At 42.4% G+C, this 20,848-nt stretch overlaps 1 long non-coding RNA gene across 1 annotated transcript; it reads right to left on the minus strand.

Annotated features, from left to right (window-relative positions):
* Positions 1 to 471: 471 nt before the first annotated feature.
* Positions 472 to 20,475, minus strand: LOC140739595 (uncharacterized). The gene is made up of 3 exons (XR_012101680.1): positions 20,331 to 20,475; positions 5,493 to 5,775; positions 472 to 1,708 (listed from the first exon to the last, which is right to left on the minus strand). It is a non-coding gene; the product is annotated as an uncharacterized lncRNA (long non-coding RNA).
* Between the last annotated feature and the right edge of the window lie 373 nt (positions 20,476 to 20,848).

Here is a 20,848-nt window from a genome sequence, read left to right on the forward strand (position 1 = left end):
TGTTTGGTCTGAACATATCTGAACCTCTTGTCCATGTCTGCATACTTTCATGCATTGAGTTGCTACCACATGATTGACTGATAAGATATTAATATTAATGATATTAATCATACCTAACAAAGAGGCTACTGAGTGTATCCTTTTCCTAATGAATGCCAGACTTGTAGATACAGGTCACTGCTCTTTCCTCTCTTCACTCTATGCTGTCCAACAGCCACCATTATCACCACCCTTATAACTACCTGCATACAAGATTGCGCGCGCACACATGTGTGTATATGTCTATATATATATATATATATATACACACACACACACACGCACACATATATAAAGCTGCAATGATACAGAGTAGCTGGAAAAAAAGGCACCTTTAAATTTTACAACCACTACAAATTTTTTTTGAAATGCTTTTCATATTTTTGGAATCTATGATTTATTTTCTTTTACAGTTTTGTTTAAACAATATTAGCAGAGAAAATATCTAGTCAATCACATTAAAAGCTCTAGAAATGTAGAATTTGATGGCTTGTATTAAAATATTGACACAATGCTCATGAATAGATTATTGGCAAGCCAGAGTTCTGCACACTGGTGTAACATTTCTCTCTCTGATATTTCAGGGTATATATTAACTGGTTAAAAACAAGTAGGTGACACCTACAGCAGAGAGTTTGCATTCTGTTATCTCAGAGCATAATTTCAAGGCCAATACTTTTTTTTTGTTCACCGATACTGTGCATTTCCTAAATTTGAGCATTGAAGGTTGCTGGTCCTTGCTTAACCTCAAAATTGCGATAAAGTTAGACAAACATCAGAAGATGAGATTTTTAAGTTCTCAGTATTCACAGAGTAAGTAACAAGACAGTTTAAATCAGAAAAGAAAGGAATAGCAAACAGTTATTCTAAGAGGATTGAAGTCAATAGAAGTAAATAGATTTCAATATCAGGAAAGGTTACTGGATAAGTGGTGCTTCAGAAAAGTGACGTCCATTATTAAGAACCCCAATCACCTAGGACATGCCCTCTTCTCTTTGTTGCCATCAGACGGGAGGTACAGAAGTCTGAAAGCACACATTCAGGGATTCAGGAACAGCTTCTTCCCCCTGCCATCCGATTCCTAAATGGACATTGAACCGATGAACACTACTTTTTTTAAATATATATTATTTCTGTCTTCACGCTATTTTAATTTATTCAATATACTTACTGTAATTGATTTACTTATTTATTTTCTTTTTTTTTGTATTGCATTAAACTGCTGCTGCTGCTAAGTTCATAAATTTCACGACACATGTCAGTGATAATAAACCTGACTCTGATTCTGATTTTGATTCGGGAAACCCATGAATAAACAAATGACAAATTCATCACATTTACTAATATAGTTACTGATTAAAATCAGAAGTTCTTGTCAGTATCCATCACCCTCAGACAGATTAGATCAGCAGAATGTGGTGCCTTTACAGTCCATCATGTACCCACATCTGGTGGCCTGATTCCCAGGAGAAACCTGCAGCCTTCAGGGTCTTGCACACAAATTCAGGACACAGCTGCAAGTCTGACAGGCTTGTGGCAGTGAGCACAAAAAGCAGCTTTGAAATCTTCTGGCTGCTTTTCTCCAGGTTCTTCAATTTGACAGAGTTCAAATGCAAGATCTCCCTTGGGCTTCCTTACTCCAGGAGAAGGTTTCACTGCAAATGTACACCTATTGAAGAGATGAAGGAAAAGAGAACTTAGCTGCTGGTGTTGCGGTTCCAAAAATAACACTACAGGACTACTTCACAATTTTCTCACATTTCTTGGGAGAATGTGGAATGCACTTTCTTCCCAGTTAACTGTTATCAGCACGGTAATGACACATTTATATCTTTCATGGCTGATCATAGTTCAAATGTTTTACTGCCTAGTCATTAAATACTGATTGAACTAATTATTACAAAACAGGTCTGGACAAAAAACATCCAAGATTTGTACAATGTTATGTATACAAATCACTAAAGTCTCCCTGTGAAAGAAATACCTTTTCATTAGTCTGACATCTGGATTGTTACATACGTACAAAAAAGACAATTACTGTTGAGTCTTATTAAAGGTTAAAATTTATTGATTATAATGCAGTCATATAAACATTTTGGTATTTTCTGCATGTTTTGCACTGCAATGAATATTAAAGTGGCTTAAAGGAAGAGTAGCACATTTGACATAATAAACTTACTTTGTTCTATTTAGAACATAAAACATAGGAGCAGAATTAGGCCATTCTTCCCATCGAGTCTGCTCTCCATTCTATCATGGCTGATTTATTATCCCTCTCAACCCAATTCTCCTGCCTTAGCGTAACCTTTGACACCCTGACTAATCAAGAACCTATCAACCTCCACTTTAAAGATACACAATGACTTGGCCTGTACAGCTGCCAGTGGTAGTAAATTCCATAGATTCACCACTCTCTGACTGAAGAAATTCCTCCTCATCGCTGTTCTAAATGGACATCCCTCTATTCTGAGGTTGTGTCCTCTGGTCCTAGACTCCACCACTATTGGAAACATCCTCTCCACATCCAATCTGTCTAGGCCTATCTATTTAGTCCATGATTTGTCTGGCAAAGAGCATGCTAACATATTTTCAGAAATAATTGGACATAATATTGTGAAATTTTAATAAAATACTGAAAATTTAAAATGATAAGCACAGGAAAATTTTCTTTTCTTTTCATATTACAGCCAAGCAGTAAGGAAACACGGCCATCTGTACAATTTATCCATGCTAACCAAGATATCCAGCTAAGCTATTCCCATCTGCTGACATTTGGCCCATATTCCTGTAAATTTTCAATCCAAGTACACATTCAAGAGCCTTTGATAATGCTGTTAATAGATCTGCTTCAACAACTTCCTATGCTAGCTCATTCCACGTACAGATCACCTTCCCCCTTCTTGCCTTAGACCAATGCCCTCTAGTTCTTGACTCCCCAATCTGGGGCAAGAGACTGAGTGCATTCACTCTATCCATGTCATTTAGGAAGGGAAAGTCGAGACAACACACATCTGTCCTCATTGAGGGGATCTGTGGTGGCAAGGGTGAGCAACTTCAAGTTCCTGGGCATCAACTCTCAGAGTATCTCTTCTAGGTCTACCACATTGATGCAGTCATGAAGAAGGAGCTTCATTAGGAGCTTGAGGAGATTTTGTGGGCCACCGAATACTCGTGCAGATGCTTGGTGGAGAGCGTTTTGACTGGTTGCATCAGTGCCTCATATGGAGGTTCCAGTACACAGGACTGCAACAGGCTGAAGGTGGTTGTAGACTCAGTCAGCTCCATCATGGGCACAACCCTCCCCATCAATTAGGACATCTTCAAGAAGCAGTGCCTCAAGAAGGATGCAGCTATCGTGAAGGATCCTCACCATCTAGGAATGCCCTCTTCTCATTACTACCATCAAGGAAGACGTTCAGGAATCTGAAAACGCATACTTAACAGCTTCTTCCCTTCCATCGTCAGATTTCTGGATTGTGCATGAACCCATGGACACAACCTCATTATTCTGCTTTTTCACTACTTACTTTTGTAACCTGGAGTAATATTATGCCTTGCACAGTTATTGATTGCTTTTCTGATGATAACAGATGGATTTCTGCAGTTCTTCTTCATGTGAACTGCACAAACAAATCTGCATGGGAGGGTTTGTAAAATGGAAAAACTCTGCACTGGGACAGTTCCACTCTGCGAACTTGGAAGTCGTATCTACACTTTCATTTACAAATTTTACAAACACATTTTACAAACTCTAACCTGTCTAGACCTTTAACAGTATGGGAGTCCCAATCAATATGTGGAAAATTAAAATTCCCTAAAATCACAACTTTATGTTTCCTGCGGTTGTCTGCTATCTCTCTGCAGATTTGCTCCTCCAATTCTCGCTGACTATTGCGTAGTCTATAATACAACCCTATTAATGTGGTCATACCTTTCCTGTTTCTCAGCTCTACCCATATGGCCTCAGTAGACAAGCCCACTAATCTGCCCTGCCTGACTAGCAATGCCACCCCCCACCCTTCATCCCTCTGCCTCTATCACGTCTGAAACATCGGAATGCTGGAATATTAAACTGCCAGTCCTGCTCCTCCTGTAGCCAATTTTCACTAATGGCTACAATTTCACAATTCCACGTGTCAATCCACACCCTCAGCTCATCAGCCTTCCCCATATTACTCCTCGCATTGAAATAGACACACCTCAGAAGATTATTACCACCACACACAACCCTTCTATTTGTGACTTTGCATGAACCTTTAACATCAGATATTTTCACCCCCACTCCACTATCTGCTCTGGCACTCTGGTGCCCATCCCCCTGCAAATCTAGTTTAAACCCCTACCCCCCCCCCCCCCCCCCAACAGCACTAACAAACGTCCCTGCAAGGATATTGGTCCCCTTGTAGTTCAGTTGTAACCCGTCTCTCTTGTACAGGTCCCACCTGCCCCAGAAGAGGTCCCAATAATCCTGAAATCTGAAACCCTGCCCCCTACTCCAGTTCCTCAGCCATGTGTTCATCCTCCAGAGCATCCTATTCTTACCCTCACTAGCACGTGGCACAGGTAGCAATCCTGAGATTACCACCCTCGAGGTCCTGCTTTTTAACTTCCTACCAAGCTCTCAATACTCACTCTTCAGGACCTCCTCACTCTTTCTTCCTACATCATTGGTAACGATGCGTACCATGACATCTGGCTGATCACCTTCCCACTTCAGAATGCTGTGCACGCGACCAGAGACATCCCTGACCCTGGCACCCGGGAAGCAACAAACCATCCGGGAGTCTTTGTCATGACCACAGAACCTCCTGTCTGTGCCTCTAACTATCGAGTACCCCATCACTACCGCTCTCCTCTTCTTCCACCCTCTCTTCTGTACTGCAGAACCAGACTCAGTGCCAGAGATCTGGCTGCCGCAGCTTGTCCCAGGTAAGCCATCCCCCCCAACAGTATCCAGATCGTTATGCTTGTTGTTGAGGGGAATGGCCACAGGGGAACCCTGCTCTGCCTGCCCTTCCCTCACCTGACGGTAACCCAATTACCTGAGCACTGCTCCTTTGGCGTAACTACCTCCCTGAAACTACTATCTATAAACTTCTCATTCTCCCGAATGCTTAGAGACACTCAGAACATTTCAGTGGGCTGAAGTCAATATGGATTAAATACTTAATACATACTTGCCTACACCCTGAGGGGTTAATTGATCCAAAATGAACTGTAACAAAATTAATGTTTCTGATATGGAGGTATTGATTTCTACCCTCAGACTATGGGATAGCAGTAGGAGCTGAAATCCTTGAGGTTTATTATATGGCTTGCATTATCTAAGTATGTAACCATGAAATTTCAAAGTTTGAAGAAAATTTATTATCAAAGTACATATATGTCGCCATATATAACTGAGAATCATTTTCTTGTGGGCATACTCATTGAATCCATAATAGAATAATTACCATAATAGAATCAATGAAAGACTGCGCCAACTTTGGCATTCAACCAGTGTGCAAAAGAAATAAACTATGCAAGTACAAAAAAAGATGAAATAAATATTGATAGATATCAAAAACATGTGATGAAGAGTCCTTGAAAGTGAGTCCAGAGGTTCTGGGAACATTTCAATGATGAAGTGAAGTTATTCCCTTTGGTTCAAGAGCCTGATGTTTGAGGAGTAATAACTATTCCTGAACCTGGTGGTGCGAGTTCTGAGGCTCCTGTGCCTTCTTCCTGAAGAGCATCCTGGAAATATAAATGAATAGGAATAAATAACAAGAGCATGAACTTACAAGATAAAGAGTCCTTAAAGTGAGACCATCGGTTTGGGAACACCAGAAATAGAATGATTGTGGTTACCCCCTTTTGTTCAGAAGCCTGATGGTTGAGAGGTAATAACTGTTCTTGAACCTGGTAGTGCGAGTCCTGAGGCACCTGTACTTCCAACCTGATGGCAGTGGTGAGAAAAGAGCATGGCCTGGGTGGTGAGGATCTTTGATGATGGATAATGTTTTACTACGGCAGCATTTCACGTAGATGTGCTCAATGGTTTGGGGGGGGGGCTCTACCCCTGATATATTGGACTGAATATACTATCTTGTGTAGAATTTTCCACTCAAAGGCATTGGTGTTCCCAAACCAGGCCATAATGCTGTCTATCAGCACAGTTTCCACCACTTATGTCTAGAAGTTTGTTGAAGTTTTTGATGACATGCTGAATTTCCACAGTCTCCTGAGCTCATAATCCAAAATAGAGAGTAAATTGTGGATTAGTGAAGGTAGAGGATTGATGAAAGTCAGCCTACTCATATTATTGCTGAGCTACTTTTAAATGGTGATGCAGTAGAGCTTTATATTGGTAGTAAAAGCAGTCTGAGAAGCACCAAAATATATTTAATTAGTATACCTTATTTTTGTTCCTGAGTGATTTGTTCAAAACATTTTAAAATATACAAAGATGTTCTATACTTGGCTAATTGTACAGGACGATTGTCATATATTTGGCATCAAAACAGCCCAAACAAATCCCGCCTCAACATTATTAATGGTATCTAAATTCTTTTAACTATTTTAAATCTACCGAATGCAAAGGTACCTTGGAATTTGTATATAGAATCTATTATTTTGAATTGTAGAATCATTTAAAAAGACATATAGAAGTCTAGGCTTTTAAAGTAGCAGCAACCACTGATTTACAACTGTTCAGTTTATGGAAATTCGCTACACTAGAATTCACAGATCAACAACCAAATATTTGACATACGGAATAAAATTCACTCTTATGTAATTTAGGTGGGGAAAAATTAAATAAACAAAATTTTGCCTATTTTTATTTTAATCTCTCAATGACATCATCATTGACCAGTGGTGTGCCTCAGGGATCTGTTCTGGGACCCCTACTCTTCATGATTTTTATAAATGGCCTGGATGAGGAAGTGGAGGGATGGGTTAGTAAATTTGCTGATGACTCAAAGGTTATGGGTGTTGTGGATAGTGTGGAGGGCTGTCAGAGGTTACAGCGGGACATTGATAGGATGCAAAACTGGGCTGAGAAGTGGTAGATGGAGTTCAACCTAGATAAGTGTGAGGTGGTTCATTCTGGTAGGTTGAATATGATGGCAGAATATAGTATTAATGGTAAGATTCTTGGCAGTGTGGAGGATCAGAGGGATCTTGGGGTCCGAGTCCATAGGACACTCAAAGCTGCTACACAGGTTGACTGTGTAGTTAAGAAGGCATATGGTGCATTGGCCTTCATCAACTGTGGGATTGAGTTTGAGAGCCGAGAGATAATGTTGCAGCTATATAGGACCCTGGTCAGACCACACTTGGAGTACTGTGCTCAGTTCTGGTCACCTCACTACAGGAAGGATGTGGAAACTATAGAAATGGTGCAGAGGAGATTTACAACTTGGCCTTTTCTGCTTGGAGCAATGAAGGATGAGAGGTGACCTGATAGAGGTGTATAAGATGCAGCTATATAGGACCTTGGTCAGGCCCTACTTGGAGTTCAATTCTGGTCGCTTCACTACAGGAAGGACATGGAAACCCCGGGTGCTTTGAATAAGGAGTTTGTACTTATACGGTCTCTGAGTGACTTTATCTAGATTCGACTTCCACAGAAACCATAGAAAGAGTGCAGAGGAGATTTACAAGGATGTTGCCTGGATTGGGGGAGCAAGCCTTATGAGAATAGGTTGAGTGAACTTGGGCTTTTCTCCTTGGAGTGGCAGAGGATAAGAGGTGACCTGATAGAGGTGTATAAGATGATGAGAGGCATTGATCGTGTGGATAGTCAGAGGCTTTTTCCCAGGGCTGAAATGACTAGCATGAGAGGGTATAGTTTTAAGGTGCTTGGAAGTAGGTACAGAGGAGATAGCAGGGGTAAGTTTTTTACGCAGAGAGTGGTGAGTGCATGGAGTGGGCTGCCAGCAATGGTGGTGGAGGCGGAAATGATAGGGTCTTTTAAGAGGCTCCTGGGCAGGTATATGGAGCTTAGAAAAATAGAGGGGTATGAGAAAGCCTAAGTAGTTCTAAGGTAAGGACATGTTCCCAGCACAGCTTTGTGGGCCGAAGGGCCTGTATTGCGCTGTATGTTTTCTATGTTCGATGAGATGCAGTCACAGCCCAGTCTCTCTTTGCCATACCCTCACCAGTCCAAGGATACGTGAACAGATATCATGGTACAGCACACCCACTATATTGTATGAAGCATTTTCTATGACATGCAGCAAGATGAGGAGTCACTATAACCATGGGCAGCTCATTAAATTAATCCCTTGATCTTTACTCAATTCACCATGCTTTAAATGATTATGCACCTGATCTCCATTTCTCCCATGGACCCCGATTGTATAATCTCATCTCTTGATATTCCCAACTCCTAAGTCCCTTCCCAATCCATGAGCCTTGCAACATCAGAGAAAATGCTTCACAGATGAAGAATGTGTAGTGCTGCTCACTGAGACACTTGTTCACGTGTCTTCAGTCATGAACATAGTCAGAGTCACACAACACCAAAACAAGCCCAACAGCCCAGCTGGTCAATGCTGACAAAGATGCCCCTCCATTGCTAGTCCTACATTCTTGCATTTGTCCCATATTCCTCTATACCATTCCATGGACTGAGTGTATTCACCCTATCTTTTTTCTCATGACTTTATCTAGATTCGACTTCCACAGAAACCATAGAAAGGGTGCAGAGGAGATTTACAAGGATTTTGCCTGGATTGGGGAGCATGAGAATAGGATGAATTATGTCTCAGTCTTCTATGATCCAAGGAATAAAGTCCTAGCCCATCCAACTTCTCCCAAAAACTCAAACCTTTGACTCCTGGCTACAAGCTCATAAATCTTTTCTACACCCTTTCCATTTTAATGGCATCCCACCTATCACAGAATGGGCAAACCTGAACACAATATACTAAGGGCAGCCTCACCAGCATCTTGTACAACTGCAATGTAACCTCCCAGTATCTTGTACAACTGCAATGTAACCTCCCAGTATCTTGTACAACTGCAATGTAACCTCCCAGCATCTTGTACAACTGCAATGTAACTTCCCAGCATCTTGTGTAACAGCAATGTAACCTCCCAGCATCTTGTACAACTGCAATGTAACCTCCCAGCATCTTGTGTAACTGCAATGTAACCTCCCAGCATCTTATGTAACTGCAATGTAACCTCCCAGCATCTTATGTAACTGCAATGTAACCTCCCAGCATCCTGTGTAACTGCAATGTAACTTCCCAGCATCTTGTGTAACTGCAATGTAACCTCCCAGTATCTTGTACAACTGCAATGTAACCTCCCAGCATCTTGTGTAACTGCAATGTAACCTCCCAGCGTCTTGTGTAACTGCAATGTAACCTCCCAGCATCTTGTGTAACTGCAATGTAACCTCCCAGCATCTTGTGTAACTGCAATGTAACCTCCCAGCATCTTATGTAACTGCAATGTAACCTCCCAGCATCCTGTGTAACTGCAATGTAACTTCCCAGCATCTTGTGTAACTGCAATGTAACTTCCCAGCATCTTGTGTAACTGCAATCTAACTTCCCAGCATCTTGTGTGACTGCAATGTAACTTCCCAGCATCTTGTGTAACTGCAATGTAACCTCCCAGCATCTTATGTAACTGCAATGTAACCTCCCAGCATCTTATGTAACTGCAATGTAACCTCCCAGCATCTTATGTAACTGCAATGTAACCTCCCAGCATCTTATGTAACTGCAATGTAACCTCCCAGCATCTTATGTAACTGCAATGTAACCTCCCAGCATCCTGTGTAACTGCAATGTAACTTCCCAGCATCTTGTGTAACTGCAATGTAACTTCCCAGCATCTTGTGTAACTGCAATCTAACTTCCCAGCATCTTGTGTAACTGCAATGTAACCTCCCAGCATCTTGTGTGACTGCAATGTCACTTCCCAGCATCTTGTGTGACTGCAATGTCACTTCCCAGAATCTTGTACAACTGCAATGTAACCTCCCAGCATCTTGTACAACTGCAATGTCACTTCCCAGCATCTTGTGTAACTGCAATGTAACCTCCCAGCATCTTGTGTGACTGCAATGTCACTTCCCAGAATCTTGTACAACTGCAATGTCACTTCCCAGCATCTTGTGTAACTGCAATGTCACTTCCCAGAATCTTGTACAACTGCAATGTCACTTCCCAGCATTTTGTGTAACTGCAATGTCACTTCCCAGAATCTTGTACAACTGCAATGTCACTTCCCAGCATCTTGTACAACTGCAATGTCACTTCCCAGCATTTTGTGTAACTGCAATGTCACTTCCCAGCATCTTGTGTAACTGCAATGTAACCTCCCAGCATCTTGTGTGACTGCAATGTCACTTCCCAGCATCTTGTGTAACTGCAATGTCACTTCCCAGAATCTTGTACAACTGCAATGTCACTTCCCAGAATCTTGTACAACTGCAATGTCACTTCCCAGCATCTTGTGTAACTGCAATGTCACTTCCCAGAATCTTGTACAACTGCAATGTCACTTCCCAGCATCTTGTGTAACTGCAATGTCACTTCCCAGAATCTTGTACAACTGCAATGTCACTTCCCAGCATCTTGTACAACTGCAATGTAACCTCCCAGCATCTTGTGTAACTGCAATGTAACTTCCCAGCATCTTGTACAACTGCAATGTAACCTCCCAGCATCTTGTACAACTGCAATGTAACCTCCCAGTATCTTGTACAACTGCAATGTAACTTCCCAGCATCTTGTACAACTGCAATGTAACCTCCCAGCATCTTGTACAACTGCAATGTAACCTCCCAGTATCTTGTACAACTGCAATGTCACTTCCCAGCATCTTGTACAACTGCAATGTAACATCCCAGCATCTTGTACAACTGCAATGTAACCTCCCAGCATCTTGTGTAACTGCAATGTAACCTCCCAGCATCTTGTGTAACTGCAATGTAACCTCCCAGCATCTTGTACAACTGCAATATAACCTCCCAGAATCTTGTGTAACTGCAATGTAACCTCCCAGCATCTTGTGTAACTGCAATGTAACTTCCCAGCATCTTGTGTAACTGCAATCTAACTTCCCAGCATCTTGTACAACTGCAATGTAACCTCCCAGCATCTTGTGTAACTGCAATGTAACCTCCCAGCATCTTGTGTAACTGCAATGTAACCTCCCAGCATCTTGTACAACTGCAATGTAACCTCCCAGCATCTTGTACAACTGCAATGTAACCTCCCAGCATCTCGTGTAACTGCAATGTAACCTCCCAGCATCTCGTGTAACTGCAATGTAACCTCCCAGCATCTCGTGTAACTGCAATGTAACCTCCCAGCATCTCGTGTAACTGCAATGTAACCTCCCAGCATCTTGTACAACTGCAATGTAACCTCCCAGCATCTCGTGTAACTGCAATGTAACCTCCCAGCATCTCGTGTAACTGCAATGTAACCTCCCAGCATCTTGTGTAACTGCAATGTAACCTCCCAGCATCTTGTACAACTGCAATGTAACCTCCCAGCATCTTGTACAACTGCAATGTAACCTCCCAGCATCTTGTACAACTGCAATGTAACCTCCCAGCATCTTGTGTAACTGCAATGTAACTTCCCAGCATCTTGTGTAACTGCAATGTAACCTCCCAGCATCGTGTGTAACTGCAATGTAAACTCCCAGCATCTTGTACAACTGCAATGTAACCTCTCAGCATCTTGTACAACTGCAATGTAACCTCCCAGCATCTTGTACAACTGCAATATAACCTCCCAGCATCTTGTGTAACTGCAATGTAACCTCCCAGCATCTTGTACAACTGCAATGTAACCTCCCAGCATCTTGTGTAACTGCAATGTAACCTCCCAGCATCTTGTGTAACTTCAATGTAACCTCCCAGCATCTTGTGTAACTGCAATGTAACCTCCTAGCATCTTGTACAACTGCAATGTAACCTCCCAGCATCTTGTACAACTGCAATGTAACCTCCCAGCATCTCGTGTAACTGCAATGTAACCTCCCAGCATCTTGTGTAACTGCAATCTAACTTCCCAGCATCTTGTGTAACTGCAATCTAACTTCCCAGCATCTTGTACAACTGCAATGTAACCTCCCAGCATCTTGTACAACTGCAATGTAACCTCCCAGCATCTCATATAACTGCAATGTAACCTCCCAGCATCTTGTACAACTAAAATGTAACCTCCCAGCATCTTGTGTAACTGCAATGTAACCTCCCAGCATCTTGTGTAACTGCAATGTAACCTCCCAGCATCTTGTACAACTGCAATGTAACCTCCCAGCATCTCGTATAACTGCAATGTAACCTCTCAGCATCTTGTACAACTGCAATGTAACCTCCCAGCATCTTGTGTAACTGCAATGTAACCTCCCAGCATCTTGTGTAACTGCAATGTAACCTCCCAGCATCTTGTACAACTGCAATGTAACCTCCCAGCATCTGGTACAACTGCAATGTAACCTCCCAGCATCTTGTGTAACTGCAATGTAACTTCCCAGCATCTTGTGTAACTGCAATATAACCTCCCAGCATCTTGTGTAACTGCAATGTAACCTCCCAGCATCTTGTACAACTGCAATGTAACCTCCCAGAATCTTGTGTAACTGCAATGTAACCTCCCAGCATCTGGTGTAACTGCAATGTAACCTCCCAGCATCTTGTGTAACTGCAATGTAACCTCTGGAGACGGCTTATCTGCTGATATCTACTATAAGCCTACAGATTCTCACAGCTACCTGGACTATTCCTCTTCCCACCCTGTCTCTTGCAAAAATGCTATCCCCTTCTCACAATTCCTCTGTCTCCACCGCATCTGCTCCCAGGATGAGGCTTTTCATTCCGGGACGAAGGAAATGTCTTCCTTTTTTAAACAAAGGGGTATCCCTTCTTCCACCATCAACTATGCTCTCAAACACATCTCTCCCATTTCCTGCACATCTGCCCTCACCCCATCCGCCTGCCACCCCACTTGGGATAGGGTTCCCCTTGTCCTCACCTACCACCCCACCAGCCTCCAGGTCCAAAGTATAATTCTCCGTAACTTCTGCCACCTCCAATGGGATCCCACTACCCAGCACATCTTTCCCTCCCCCCCCCCCCCTTTCTGCTTTCTGCAGGGATCGCTCCCTTATCCTTGTAAGCAGAACAAATGCTACACCTGCCCTTATACGTCCTCCCTCACCGCCATTCAGGGCCCCAGACAGTCCTTCCAGGTGAGGCGACACTTCACCTGTGAGTTGGCTGGTGTGGTATACTGTGTCCGGTGCTCCCAGTGTGGCCTTTTATATATTGGTGAGACCTGACACAGACTGGGAGACCGTTTCGCTGAACACCTACACTCTGTCCGCCAGAGAAAGCAGGATCTCCCCGTGGCCACACATTTTAATTCCACGTCCCATTCCCATTCTGATATGTCTATCCATGGCCTCCTCTACTGTCAAAATGAATCCAAACTCAGGTTGGAGGAACAACACCTGATATACCGGCTGGGTAGCCTCCAACCTGATGGCATGAACATTGACTTCTCTAATTTCTGTTAATGCCCCTCCTCCTCTTCTTACCCCATCCCTGACATATTTAGTTGTTTTTTTTCTCTCTCTCTCTGCCCATCACTCTGCCTGTTCTCCATCTCCCTCTGGTGCTCCTCCCCACCTTTCTTTCTCTGAGGCCTCCCATCCCATGATCCTTTCCCTTCTCCAGCTCTTTATCACTTTTGCCAATCACCTTTCCAGCTCTTAGCTTCATCCCACCCCCTCCGGTCTTCTCCTATCATTTCGCATTTCCCCCTCCCCCCACTACTTTCAAATCTCTTAGTATCTCTCCTTTCAGTTAGTCCTGACGAAGGGTCTCAGCCCGAAACTTCGACAGCGCTTCTCCCTATAGATGCTGCCTGGCCTGCTGTGTTCCACCAGCATTTTGTGTGTGTTGTTTGAATTTCCAGCATCTGTAGATTTCCTCATGTTTGCTCTTGTAAAAGTCCTATTTTGATTTGACTTTTCAAACTGCCATACTTGTCTGCATTAACCTCACTTTGTGATTTCCCAGCTGATCATGATCCCTCTGTAATTTTTAATAATGTCGCTGTCAAAGATACTGGTAATTTTAATATCATCTGCAAAATTATGAACCATGCCTTGTACGTTCTCATCCGGACTATTGATATACAGCAGGTGATAAACAGTGGCCCCAGCACTAATTCCCGAGGCACAGCACTATCACCAGACTTCAGTCAAGAGACAACCTTCCAACATAATTCTCTGCTTCATATTGTCAAGCCAATTGTATATTCAGTTAGCCATCTCTCCCTGAATTCCAAATGATCTAACCTAACGTAGCAGCATACCATGTCCTTGGACTGGAGAAGGTGTAGCAGAGGATGGACTTGACTTTAATAGCCAACCCAATTAGCGGCAGACCAATCGATTTGCAGAGAGGAGGAGAGAGCTTTGCACTGGTCAGGGAGAAGAGTTTAAAAAAGGAACTTTTTGCCGGGCTCGGCGGATCAGCAGCAGACCAGTTGATTTGTGATTCATTAGCAGGAGCAAATAAAAGTAAAGCAGGGTCAAAGCGGAGCGGCCATTGTGTGAGTGGACAAGTATAGGAGTGGGAACTTGAGGCTTTGGCTCAAGAGGCTTCAGCAGGAAGGCACAGGTAAGGCTATTGTAGTGGTTGAATTAAAAAGTCACTAAGTTACAACTAATTAAATAAAGTAGGGATGATGCAGGATCAAGTGATGTGCTGTAGCTGCATGATTTGGGAGCTGGTGGGCCCCATTGTGGTTCCTGGTGACTATTTCTGCAGCAAGTGTTGGCTGCTCAAGGAATTCAGGCTCAAAGTTGATGACCTGGAATCTGAGTTTCAAACACATCAGGGAGGGGGAGAGTTACCTGGATTCTCTGTCTCAGGAGGTAGTCACACCCATTAAACTAGCTGCCTCAAATTCGGACAAGAAAGTGTGACTGTGAGTGAGGTGGGTATTGGGATCCAAGAGATGGTGCTGGAGGAGCCTCAGCCCTTGAGATTGTCCAAAAGGTCTGAGATTCTTACTTCCTGTGTCAATGGAAGTGGGGACTGTAGAAAGGATGAGCAACCTTAACTGTGGCACGGTAGTTCAGGGAGCCATTCGAGAGGTGGGAGAGAAGAAATAAAATGGTAATTGGGGATAGTATAGCCAGGGGAATAGACAGAGTTCTCTGTCGCGAGGATAGGGTGTCCCGAAGGCTGTGTTGTCTGCCTAGTGCCCAGGTTCAGGACATCTTATGTGACCTGCAGAGGAATTTGCAGAGGGAGGTGAAAGATCCAGTTGTCATAGTCCATGTGGGTACCAATGACCGGGTAGAACGAGAAAAGATGTTCTGCTGAGGGAATTTGAGCAGCTAGGGACTAAATTAAAAAGCAGAACCAAAAAGGTGGTAATCTCTGGATTACTACCTGAGCCACTGCAAATTGGCATAGGGCCAAGAAGATTAGAGAATTAACTGTGTGGCTCAGGGACTGATGTGGGAGAAGTGGGTTTGAATTCATGGGAAATTGGCACCAGTACTGGGGAAGAAGAGAGCTGTTGCAATAGGACGGGCTGCACCTGAACCATGATGGGGCCTGGATCCCAGTGAATCACTTAACAAGGGCTGTGGATGGGGCTTTAAACTAAATAGCAGCGGGCTGGGTTCAACAGATTGGAAAAGTATGGATAGAGTAAAAGAGAAAAGTGTGGATAAAGATAAAGAAAAAGCAGAAGATATAAAAAGAGAAGAGTAAGAGTGGAATAAAGAAAAGTCAAGTGCAAAAGACAAAAAGATTAGAAGATTTTAAAAGCGCAATGAGTGTAAGGGCACTTTATTTTAATAGCCCGTAGTATTTGAAACAAGGTCAGTGAATTTGTGGCACAGATCAGTACAAGAGGGTATGATTTAGTGGCCATTTCAGAAATATGGTTGCTGGGTGGAGAGGATAGCAAATTAAATATCCATGGATATCAGATTATATGAAAGGATAGACAGGAAGGTAAGGGAATGAATGATCTTTATTGTCATTATACATAGATACAATGAAACTCTGTTTAGCTTCCTCTCAGGCAATTAAATAAGGCAGTAGATAAAAACAAGTGGGGTAGCACTCTTAATTAAGGATGAGATCAGGGTTATAGTAAGAGATGTACAAGATCTAAGGAGCAAAATGTTGAATCCATCTGGGTAGAGATTAGGAATAGAAAAGGGAAAAGAATTCCCTGGTGGGAATTGTCTATTAGCCACCGAATAATAACATTACAGTGGCACAGGCAATAAATATCTGAGGCATGTGAGAATGGAACAGCAGTTATCGTGGGGGACTTTAACTTGCACACAGATTGGTGAATCAAGTTGGTCAATGCAGTCATGAGCAGAACTTCACAGAGTGCATCCATGATGGGTTTCTTGAAGAGCATGTTACGGAACCTGCAAGGGAATGTGCTATCTTAGATCTGGTCCTGTGCAATAAGAAAGGTAAAATTAATGATCTTGTAGTTAGGGATCCTCTAGGAAAGAGTGATCACAGTATGACTGAATTTCTCATACAAATGGAGGGTTTAATAGTTTAATCAAAAACCAATGTATTATGCCTAAACAACGGAGACTTCAATGGGATGATGGACGATTTGGCTAGTGTAGATTGGGAACACAGGCTGTATGGTGGAACAGTTGAGAAACAGTGGAAGACTTTCAAAGAGATTTTTCACAGTGCTCAATAAAGAGGATTGGGAATTAAATATCCAAGGATATCAGGTTATACGAGGGGATAGACAGGAAGGTAAGGGAGGTGGGATAGCGCTCTTAATTAAGGATGCAATCAGGGTGACACTGAGAGACGCTCAACAAAAGTATATTCCAGTCACAAGCAAGGACTGTAAAGTCGGGACGAGCCAGCCTTGGATAACTAGGGAAATAAAGGAATGCGGCAAACTGAGAGCTTGTGCATACAAAGTCGCCAGGAGTAGCAGAAAACTGGAAGATTGGGAAAACTTTAAAAATCAACAAAGTACCACTAAGCAAGCAATAAAGAAAGGGAAGATTATGAAAATAAAGTAGCACAAAATATAAAAACAGATAATAAAAGTTTTTATAACTATGTAAAATGGAAAAGGGTGGCTAAAGTGAATGTAGGTCCCTTGGAGGACGGGAAGAGGGAATTGATATTGGGTAATGAGGAAATGGCAGAGGCTTTGAATGACTATTATGTGTCGGTCTTCATGGTGGAGGACACGGCTAACATACCAAAGAGAGATGATATGGATGCGATGGGAGGTGAGGACCTCGATACAATAGCTTTCACTAAAGAGGTGGTGCTGAGCAAACTTGTGGACCTCAAGATAATTAAGTCCCCTGGTCCTGGTGGAATGTATCCTAGGGTACTGAAAGAAATGGCAGAAGTTATAGTGGAGGCTTTGGTGATAATTTACGAAAATTCTCTGGACTCTGGACAGGTACTGGCGGATTGGAGACAGCGAATGTCATGCCACTGTTCAAAAAAGGATGTAGACAAAAGGCTGGTAGCTATAGACCAATTAGTTTAACATCTGTAGTTGGGAAAGTGCTTGAAGCTATCATTAAAGAAGAAATAGTGAGGCATCTGGAAAGAAATGGATCCATCAGGCAGATGCAGCATGGATCCAGCAAAGGCAGGTCCTGTTTGACAAACCTACTGGAGTTCTTTAAGGATATAATGAGTGCAGTGGATAGAGGGGAACAGATGGATGATGTTTTCCTGGATTTCCAGAAGGCGTTCGATAAGATGCCGCATAAAAGATTTATCAAGTTAAGGATGCATAGAATTGGGGGTGATGTATTAGCATGGATAGAGGATTGGTTAACTAATAGAAAGCAGAGAGTTGGGATACATGGGTGTTACTCTGGTTGACAGTCAGTGGTGAGCGGTGTGTCACAGGGGTCGGTGCTGGGCCCACAACTGTTCACGATATACATTAACGATCTGGAAGAGGGAGTCGAGTGTAGTGTATCTGAGTTTGCTCATGATACTGAATCGAGTGGAAAAACAAATTGTGCAGAAGATACAGAAAGTCTGCAGAGAGATATAGATAAGTTAAGTGAGTAGGCAAGGGTATGGCAGATGGAGTACAGTCTTGGTAAATGTGAGGTCATCCACTTTGGAAGGAAAAATTGAAGAACAGATTATTATTTAAATGGTAAAATATTGCAGCATGCTGCTGTGCAGAGGGATTTGGGAGTGTTTGTGCATGAATCACAAAAGGTTGGTTTGCAGGTGCAGCAGGTTATCAAGAAGTCAAATGGGATGTTGGCCATTGCTAGAGGGCTTGAATTTAAGAGCAGGGAGGTTATGTTGTAACTGTACAGGGTACTGGTGGGGCTGCGTCTGGAGGACTGCATGCAGTTCTGGTCTCCATACTTGAGGAAGGACATACTGGCTTTGGAGGCGGTGCAGAGGAGGTTCACCAGGTTGATTCCAGAGACGAGAGGGTTAGACTATGCGGAGAGATTGAGTCACCTGGGACTGTACTCACTGAAATTCAGAAGGATGAGAGGAGATCTTATAGAAACATATAAAATTATGAAAGGGATAGATAAGATAGAGGCAGGAAAGTTGTTTCCACTGGTAGGTGACACTAGAACTAGGGACGTAGCCTCAAGATTTGGGGGAGTAGATTTAGCATGGAAATGAGGAGGAACTGCTTTTCCCAGACAGTGGTGAATCTGTGGAATTCTCTGCCCAATGAAGCAGTGGAGGCCACCTCAGTATATATATTTAAGATAAAGATAGATAGACTTTTGCATAGTAGGGAAATTAAGTGTTACGGAGAAAAGGCAGGTAGGTGGAGATGAGTCCATGGCCAGATCAGTCATGATCTTATTGAATGGTGGAGCAGGCTCAACAGGATAGATGGCCCTACCCCCGCTCCTATTTCTTATGTTATGTAAATCAATCATATTTTATATCCGAGTTTCATTGCCCCACAGACTGAACATTACAATTGACAGAATTTGCTGTTTCTCTCATATATGCCTTGTCCATCCCAAGAGTTTAATGTTGGCCTCAGCAATGAACTAACGGTTGTGGGGCGCTTTATCATTGCTGATAAAAAAAGCTTAATGAAAGAAGAACATCCCATTGGTACAATTCTCCACTTGTAACCCAGGACTTAATGGAAAAGAGGGGTTTGTCTATACAGAAAATAGCGATATGAACTAGTTTCTAGGAATATTACCCCCCCCCCATGTTACCCCCATTGCAGGTTGAAGCAAAATAGAAAGGCAAATGATTCATAAACTCTGCAACTTTGGTATTGGGTTTAGTTCTGGACCCAACACTTTAGGAAATACACAGGTGATAGAGATAATACAGAAGGAATTTACTGAATTTATTCCCAGGCTGAGGGAAACTATGCAGGTGGACTGAGGCTGGATTTGTGCTGCTAGGAACAGACGACATTGTGAAGGGATCTTACAGAGGTGTTTGAATTTATGACCAGTATAGACAGAGAGAAACTGTTCCCCTAATAGAAAGACCAAGAACCAGGGGAGATAAAATAAGGAGGTAGGAATGATAATTGAGGAAAAACTTCTTTATAAACTGCATGATTTGTGTCTAGATACATTAACAGAGTAGTACTGGTGCAGATTTGAGTGTAGAATTCAGATGGGAGCTGGGTAAGTATCCAAATGGAAAGAATCTGCAGGTCTATGGGGAATAGACAAGATTTTGGAATTAGCTGGATTACTCTTTCATAAAGCCGGCATAAACTTAATGTGTCAAGTGGTTCCCATTAATGCTGTAATCTTTCTGTATTTGTTCACTGTCCTAGGTTGTGCTTCAACCAACTCATCACCAGAATGCAACCTAGCGTGGCCACGATTTATACATGGTGTGAAATATGCTGGAGACTTGTACTCTTCAGCCTCTCAGTGAGGCAGAGTATTCCATGGGTAGCGATCTGTAAGTAATCAAAACCTGAGAGCCTGCTCCGAGCTTACGCCTTATGAGATTTGGCAGTGAAAAGCATTTCTACTGTTGCTAAATGACTCTGATATCCACAGACACTTAAATTGCTTAGAGGAATTTACATAGTGCACGTAAGAAAATGTTACTGCATTTCTCTTAAACTTATATCAATATCAGTTTAATAATAAATACTTATTTTTGTTCATGCCCTATTCAATTTGAATGTTCCCACAACATTAAGAGAATTCAATACAGCTTAAAAGTGCTTTAACATTTGCTCAATTTCAAAGTCTTGTCTTTGAAGTTATTACTTTAAGAATACAGTATAAAATCCTCTTACATTCGACTTCTCTTCAATCCACTTGGCTGCACTTCCAGTGCTATTCTGTTTCAGTTCCTTTTTGGCCTGAGCTTTCTGTGCATTTGAAATGGCTTTGCAGTGAGTTTCCATCTATAACCATCTGTTATAAAGTAAATTATATCACAATGAAAATAATAACAAATGTCTCTGTGCAAGTCTTACACTGAGTAATGAATCACACCTCTCCAGTTCCAGATCAGCAGAGTTACCATGGAGCAATTTTAAACATTCTTCAAAACACTTGTGAGGTCAGAGGCTCCTCTAAATTCTTGTGCAACATGCCAGTAACATATTTGGTTTGGGTCACATTAGGATACAGTTGATTGGTGGCCAGCTCACCAAACAAGAGACTGAAAGCCCAAGGGCTGCATGAAAGAGTTAATCTAGAGGGTCGGAATAAAAGGGAGGATTTGTAGTGATGACTCTATCCCCACTTCTCCCAGTTTTACATGAAAGCTCGTTAAAATATTTCCATGCCACCTTTGAATTTGCTTCCA

Source organism: Hemitrygon akajei, chromosome 15, assembly GCF_048418815.1.
Source record: "Hemitrygon akajei chromosome 15, sHemAka1.3, whole genome shotgun sequence".
In the NCBI taxonomy this organism is placed as follows: Eukaryota; Metazoa; Chordata; class Chondrichthyes; order Myliobatiformes; family Dasyatidae; genus Hemitrygon; species Hemitrygon akajei.